The following is a 6,491-nucleotide window of genomic DNA, read 5'->3' on the forward strand; positions in this document are numbered from 1 at the left end:
GAAGAGGCGCATACCTCCTGCCTGGGATCCTCCTAACTACTCCTGGTCGTCGTCAGCGGGCAGCACTGTTGGGGAACGTAGCAGAAATTCAAAATTTTCCTACGGGTCACCAAGATCTATCTATGGAGAAACTAGCAACGAAGGGAAGGAGAGTGCATCTACATACCCTTGTAGATCGCTATGCGGAAGCGTTCAAGTGAACGGGGTTGATGAAGTCGTACTCGTCGTGATTCAAATCACCGATGATCAAGTGCCGAACGCACGGCACCTCCGCGTTCAACACACGTACAGCCCGGAGACGTCTCCCATGCCTTGATCCAGCAAGGGGAGAGGGAGAGGTTGATGAAGATCCTGCAGCACGACGGCGTGGTGGTGGATGCAGGGCGTCACAGTAGCAGGGCTTCGCCTATACTATGAGAGAAAGACGTAACGGGGAGAGAGGGAGGCGCCAGGGGCTGGTGTATCAAGTTCCTCCTCTCCCCCACTATATATAGGAGGGCCAAGGGGGGTTGGTGCGCAGCCTAGGAGATCCAATCTCCTAGGTGCGGCTGCCCAAGGGAGGTTTCCCTCCCCCCCAAGGCACCTAGAGGTGCCTTCCACTAGTGGGACTCCTCCCCCATGGAAACCCTAGGCGCATGGGCCTAGTAGGGCTGGTGCCCTTGGCCCATGTAGGCCAAGGCGCACCCCCTACAGCCCATGTGGCCCCCCGGGATAGGGGCCCCACCCGGTGGGCCCCCGGGACCCCTCCGGTGGTCCCGGTACAATACCGATAACCCCGAAACTTGTCCCGATGGCCGAAACAGCACTTCCTATATATAATTCTTTACCTCCGGACCATTCCGGAACTCCTCGTGACGTCCGGGATCTCATCCGGGACTCCGAACAACATTCGGGTTACTGCATACACATATCTTCATAACCCTAGCGTCACCGAACCTTAAGTGTGTAGACCCTACGGGTTCGGGAGACATGCAGACATGACCGAGACGTTCTCCGGTCAATAACCAACAGCGGGATCTGGATACCCATGATGGCTCCCACATGTTCCACGATGATCTCATCGGATGAACCACGATGTCAAGGACTTAATCAATCTCGTATACAATTCCCTTTGTCTAGCGGTATGTTACTTGCCCGAGATTCGATCGTCGGTATCCAATACCTTGTTCAATCTCGTTACCGGCAAGTCTCTTTACTCGTTCCGTAATACATCATCCCGTGATCAACTCTTTGGTCACATTGCGCATATGAAGATGTCCTACCGAGTGGGCCCAGAGATACCTCTCCGCTTACACGGAGTGACAAATCCCAGTCTCGATTCGTGCCAACCCAACAGACACTTTCGGAGATACCTGTAATGCACCTTTATAGTCACCCAGTTACGTTGTGACGTTTGATACACCCAAAGCACTCCTACGGTATCCGGGAGTTGCACAATCTCATGGTCTAAGGAAATGATACTTGACATTAGAAAAGCTATAGCATATGAACTACACGATCTAGTGCTATGCTTAGGATTAGGTCTTGTCCATCACATCATTCTCCTAATGATGTGATCCCGTTATCAACGACATCCAATGTCCATGGTTAGGAAACCGTAACCATCTATTGATCAACGAGCTAGTCAACTAGAGGCTTACTAGGGACATGGTGTTGTCTATGTATCCACACATGTATCTGAGTTTCCTATCAATACAATTATAGCATGGATAATAAACGATTATCATGAACAAGGAAATATAATAATAACCAATTTATTATTGCCTCTAGGGCATATTTCCAACAGTCTCCCACTTGCACTAGAGTCAATAATCTAGTTCACATCGCCATGTGATTAACACTCAGAGGTCACATCGCCATGTGACTACCACCCAAGAGTTTACTAGAGTCAGTAGTCTAGCTCACATCACTATGTGATTAACACTCAATGAGTTTTAGGTTTGATCATGTTGCTTGTGAGAGAGGTTTTAGTCAACAGGTCTGAACCTTTCAGATCCGTGTGTGCTTTACAAATGTCTATGTCATCTCCTAGATGTAGCTACCATGTTCCATTTGGAGCTAATCCAAATAACTGTTCTGCTTGGAGCTATTCTAAATTGTTGCTCCATTATATGCATCCGGTATCTCTACTCAGAGCTATCCGGATAGGTTTTAAGCTTGCATCGACGTAACCCTTTACGACGAACTCTTTTACCACCTCCATAATCGAGAAAAATTCCTTAGTCCACTAGTTACTAAGGATAACTTTGACCGCTGTACTGTGATCCATTCTTGGATCACTCTTGTACCCCTTGACTGACTCATGGCAAGGCACACTTCAGGTGCGGTACACAGCATAGCATACTGTAGAGCCTATGTCTTAAGCATAGGGGACGACCTTCGTCCTTTCTCTCTAATCTGCTGCGGTCGAGCTTTAAGTCTTAACTTCATACCTTACAACTCAGGCAAGAACTCCTTCTTTGACTGATCCATCTTGAACACCTTCAAAATCACGTCAAGGCATGTGCTCATTTGAAAGTACTATTAAGCGTTTTGATCTATCCTTATAGATCTTGATGCTCAATGCTCAAGTAGCTTAATCCAGGCTTTCCATTGAAAAACACTTTCCAAATAACCCTATATGCTTTCCAGAAATTCTATGTCATTTCTGATCAACAATATGTTAAAACATATACTCATCAGAAATTCTATAGTGCTCCCACTCACTTCTTTGGAAATACCAGTTTCTCATAAACTTTGTATACACCCAAAATCTTTGATCATCTCATCAAAGCATACATTCCAACTCCGAGATGCTTACTCCAGTCCTCAGAAGGATTGCTGGGGCTTTGCATACTTATTAGCAACTTTCAGGATTGACAAAACCTTTCGGTTGTATCACATACAACCTTTCCTCAAGAAAATTGTCGAGGAAACAATGTTTTGACATCCTATCTGCAAGATTTCATAAATAACGCAGTGACTGCCAATATAATTCCAACAGACTCTTAGCATCGCTACGAGTGAGAAAATCTCACCGTAGTCAACTCCTTGAACTTGTCGGAAAACATCTTAACGACAAGTCGAGCTTTCTTAATGGTGACATTTACCATCATTGTCCGTCTTCCTTTCAAAATCCATCTACACTCAACAGCCTTACGACCATCAAGTAGTTCTTCCAAAGTCTACACTTTGTTTTCATACATGGATCCTCTCTCGGATTTTATGGCCTCGAGCCATTTATCGGAATCCGGGCCCACCATCGCTTCTCCATAGCTCGTAGGTTCATTGTTGTCTAGCAACATGATTTCCAAGACAGGATTACGTACCACTCTGAAGTAGTACACACCCTTGTCATCCCACGAGGTTTGGTAGTGACTTGATCTGAAGTTTCATGATCACTATCATAAGCTTCCACTTCAATTGGTGTAGGTGCCACAGGAACAACTTCCTGTGCCCTGCCATACACTAGTTGAAGAGACGGTTCAATAACCTTATCAAGTCTCCACCATCCTCCCACTCAATTCTTTCGAGAGAAACTTTTCCTCGTGAAAGGAGGCGATTCTAGAAACAATCCTTTATTGCTTTCGGATCTGAGACAGGAGGTATACCCAACTGTTTTTGGGTTGTCCTATGAAGATGCATTTATCCGCTTTGGGTTCGAGCTTATCGGCCTGAAACTTTTCCACATAAGCGTCGCAGCCCCAAACTTTTAAGAAATGACATCTTAGGTTTCTCTAAACCATAGTTCATACGGTGTCATCTCATCGGAATTACGTGGTGCCCTATTTAAAGTGAATGTGATTGTCTCTAATGCCTAACCCATAAACTATCGTGGTAATTTGATAAGAGACATCATGGTATGCATCATATCCCATAGGGTGCAGTTATGATGTTCGGACACACCATCACACTATGGTGTTCCAGGCTGTATTAGCTGTGAAACGATTTCCACAATGTCTTAATTCTATGCCAAACTCGTAATTCAGATATTCATCTCTATGATCATATCATAGATATTTTATCCTCTTGTCACGACGATATTTCAACTTCACCCTGAACTTACTTGAACCTTTCAATAATTCAGACTCGTGATTCATCAAGTAAATATACTCAACATCTACTCAAATCATCTGTGAAGTAAGAATATAACGATATCCACTACATGCCTCAGCACTCATTGGACTGTACACATCAAAATGTATTACTTCCAACAAGTTGCTTTCTAGTTCCATTTTACTGAAACCGAGGCTTTCAGTCATCTTGCCCATGTGGTATGATTTGCATGTCTCAAGTGATTCAAAATCAAGTGAGTACAAAACGGTCCATTTGCATGGAGTTTCTTCATGCATATACACCAATAGACATGGTTCGCATGCCTCAAACTTTTCAAAAACGAGCGAGCCCAAAGATCCATCAACATGGAGCTTCTTCATGCGTTTTATACCGATATGACTTACGTGGCAGTGCCACAAGTAGGTGGTACTATCATTACTATCTTTTGGCATGAACATGTGTATCACTACGATCGAGATTCAATAAACCATTCATTTCAGGTGTAAGACCATTTGAAGGTATTATTCAAATAAACAGAGTAACCATTATTCTCCTTAAATGAATAACCGTATTGCGATAGACATAATCCAATCATGTCTATGCTCAACGCAAACACCAATTTCGATGGTAGAGGGAGCGTGAGATGCTTGATCATATCAACATTGGAAACACTTCCAACACATATCGTCAGCTCACCTTTCGCTAGTCTCCGTTTATTCCGTAGCATTTATTTCGAGTTACTAACACTTAGCAACCGAACCGGTATCTAATACCCTGGTGCTACTAGGAGTACTAGTAAAGTACACATCAACACAATGTATATCCAATATACTTCTATTGACCTTGCCAGCCTTCTAATCTACCAAGTATCTAGGGTAATTCTGCTCCAGTGGCTGTTCCCTTTATTACAGAAGCACTTAGTCTCGGGTTTGGGTTCAACCTTGGATTTCTTCACTAGAGCAGCAGCTGAATTGCCGTTTTATGAAGTATCCCTTCGTTCCCTTGCCCTTCTTGAAACTAGTGGTTTCACAAACCATCAACAATTGATGCTCCTTCTTGATTTCTACTTTTGTGGTGTCAAACATCACGAACATCTCAAGGATCATCATATATGTCCCTGATACATTATAGTTCATCACGAAGCTCTAGCAGCTTGGTGGTAATGACTTCGGAGAAACATCACTATCTTATCTGGAAGATCAACTCCCACTTGATTCAAATGATTGTTGTACTCAGACAATCCGAGCACAAGCTCAACCATTGAGCTTTTCTCCCTTAGTTTGCAGGCTAAGAAAATCGTCGGAGGTCTTATACCTCTTGACGTGGGCACGAGCTTGAAATCCCAATTTCAGCCCTCAAAACATCTCATATGTTTCGCGACGTTTCAAAACGTCTTTGGTGCCTCAACTCTAAACCGTTTAACTGAACTATCACGTAGTTATCAAAATGTGTATGTTAGATGTTCACAACATCCACAGACAACGTTCGAGGTTCAGCACACTGAGCGGTGCATTAAGGACATAAGCCTTCTATGAAGCAATGAGGATAATCCTCAGTTTACGGACCTAGTCCGCATAATTGCTACTATCAACTTTCAACTAATTTTTCTCTAGGATCATATCTAAATAGTAGAACTATAGCGTGAGCTACGGCATAATTTGCAAAAATCCTTTTGACTATGTTTAGAATAATTAAGTTCATCTTATGAACTCCCACTTAGATAGACATCCCTCTAGTCATCTAAGTGATTACATGATCCGAGTCAACTAGGCCGTGTCCGATCATCACGTGAGACGGACTAGTCATCATCGGTGAACTTCTTCATGTTGATCGTATCTTCTATACGACTCATGCTCGACCTTTCGGTCTCTGTGTTCCGAGGCCATGTCTGTACATGCTAGGCTCGTCAAGTTAACCCTAAGTGTTTTTGCTATGTAAAACTGTCTTACACCCGTTGTATGTGAACGTAAGGATCTATCACACCCGATCATCAGGGCGTGCTTCGAAACGACGAACTGTAGCAACGGTGCACAGTTAGGGGAGAACACTTCTTGAAATTTTAATGAGGGATCATCTTATTTACTACCGTCGTTCTAAGCAAATAAGATGTATAAACATGATAAACATCACATGCAATCAAATAATAGTGACATGATATGGCCAATATCATATAGCTCCTTTGATCTCCATCTTGGGGCTCCATGATCATCTTGTCACCGGCATGACACCATGATCTCCATCATCATGATCTCCATCATCGTGTCTTCTTGAAGTTGTCTCGTCATTGACATGCAAGTCGTGATTCCCTTGACAAGAACATGATCAATCTCATACATCACATATATCATTCGTCACATCCTTTTGGCCATATCACATCACAAAGCATACCCTGCAAAAACAAGTTAGACGTCCTCTAATTGTTGTTTGCATGTTTTACGTGGCTGCTATGGGTTTCT

The sequence above is a fragment of the Triticum urartu genome, chromosome 2A (assembly GCF_056163025.1).
Source record: "Triticum urartu cultivar PI428250 chromosome 2A, HENAU_Tu73, whole genome shotgun sequence".
NCBI lineage: Eukaryota > Viridiplantae > Streptophyta > Magnoliopsida > Poales > Poaceae > Triticum > Triticum urartu.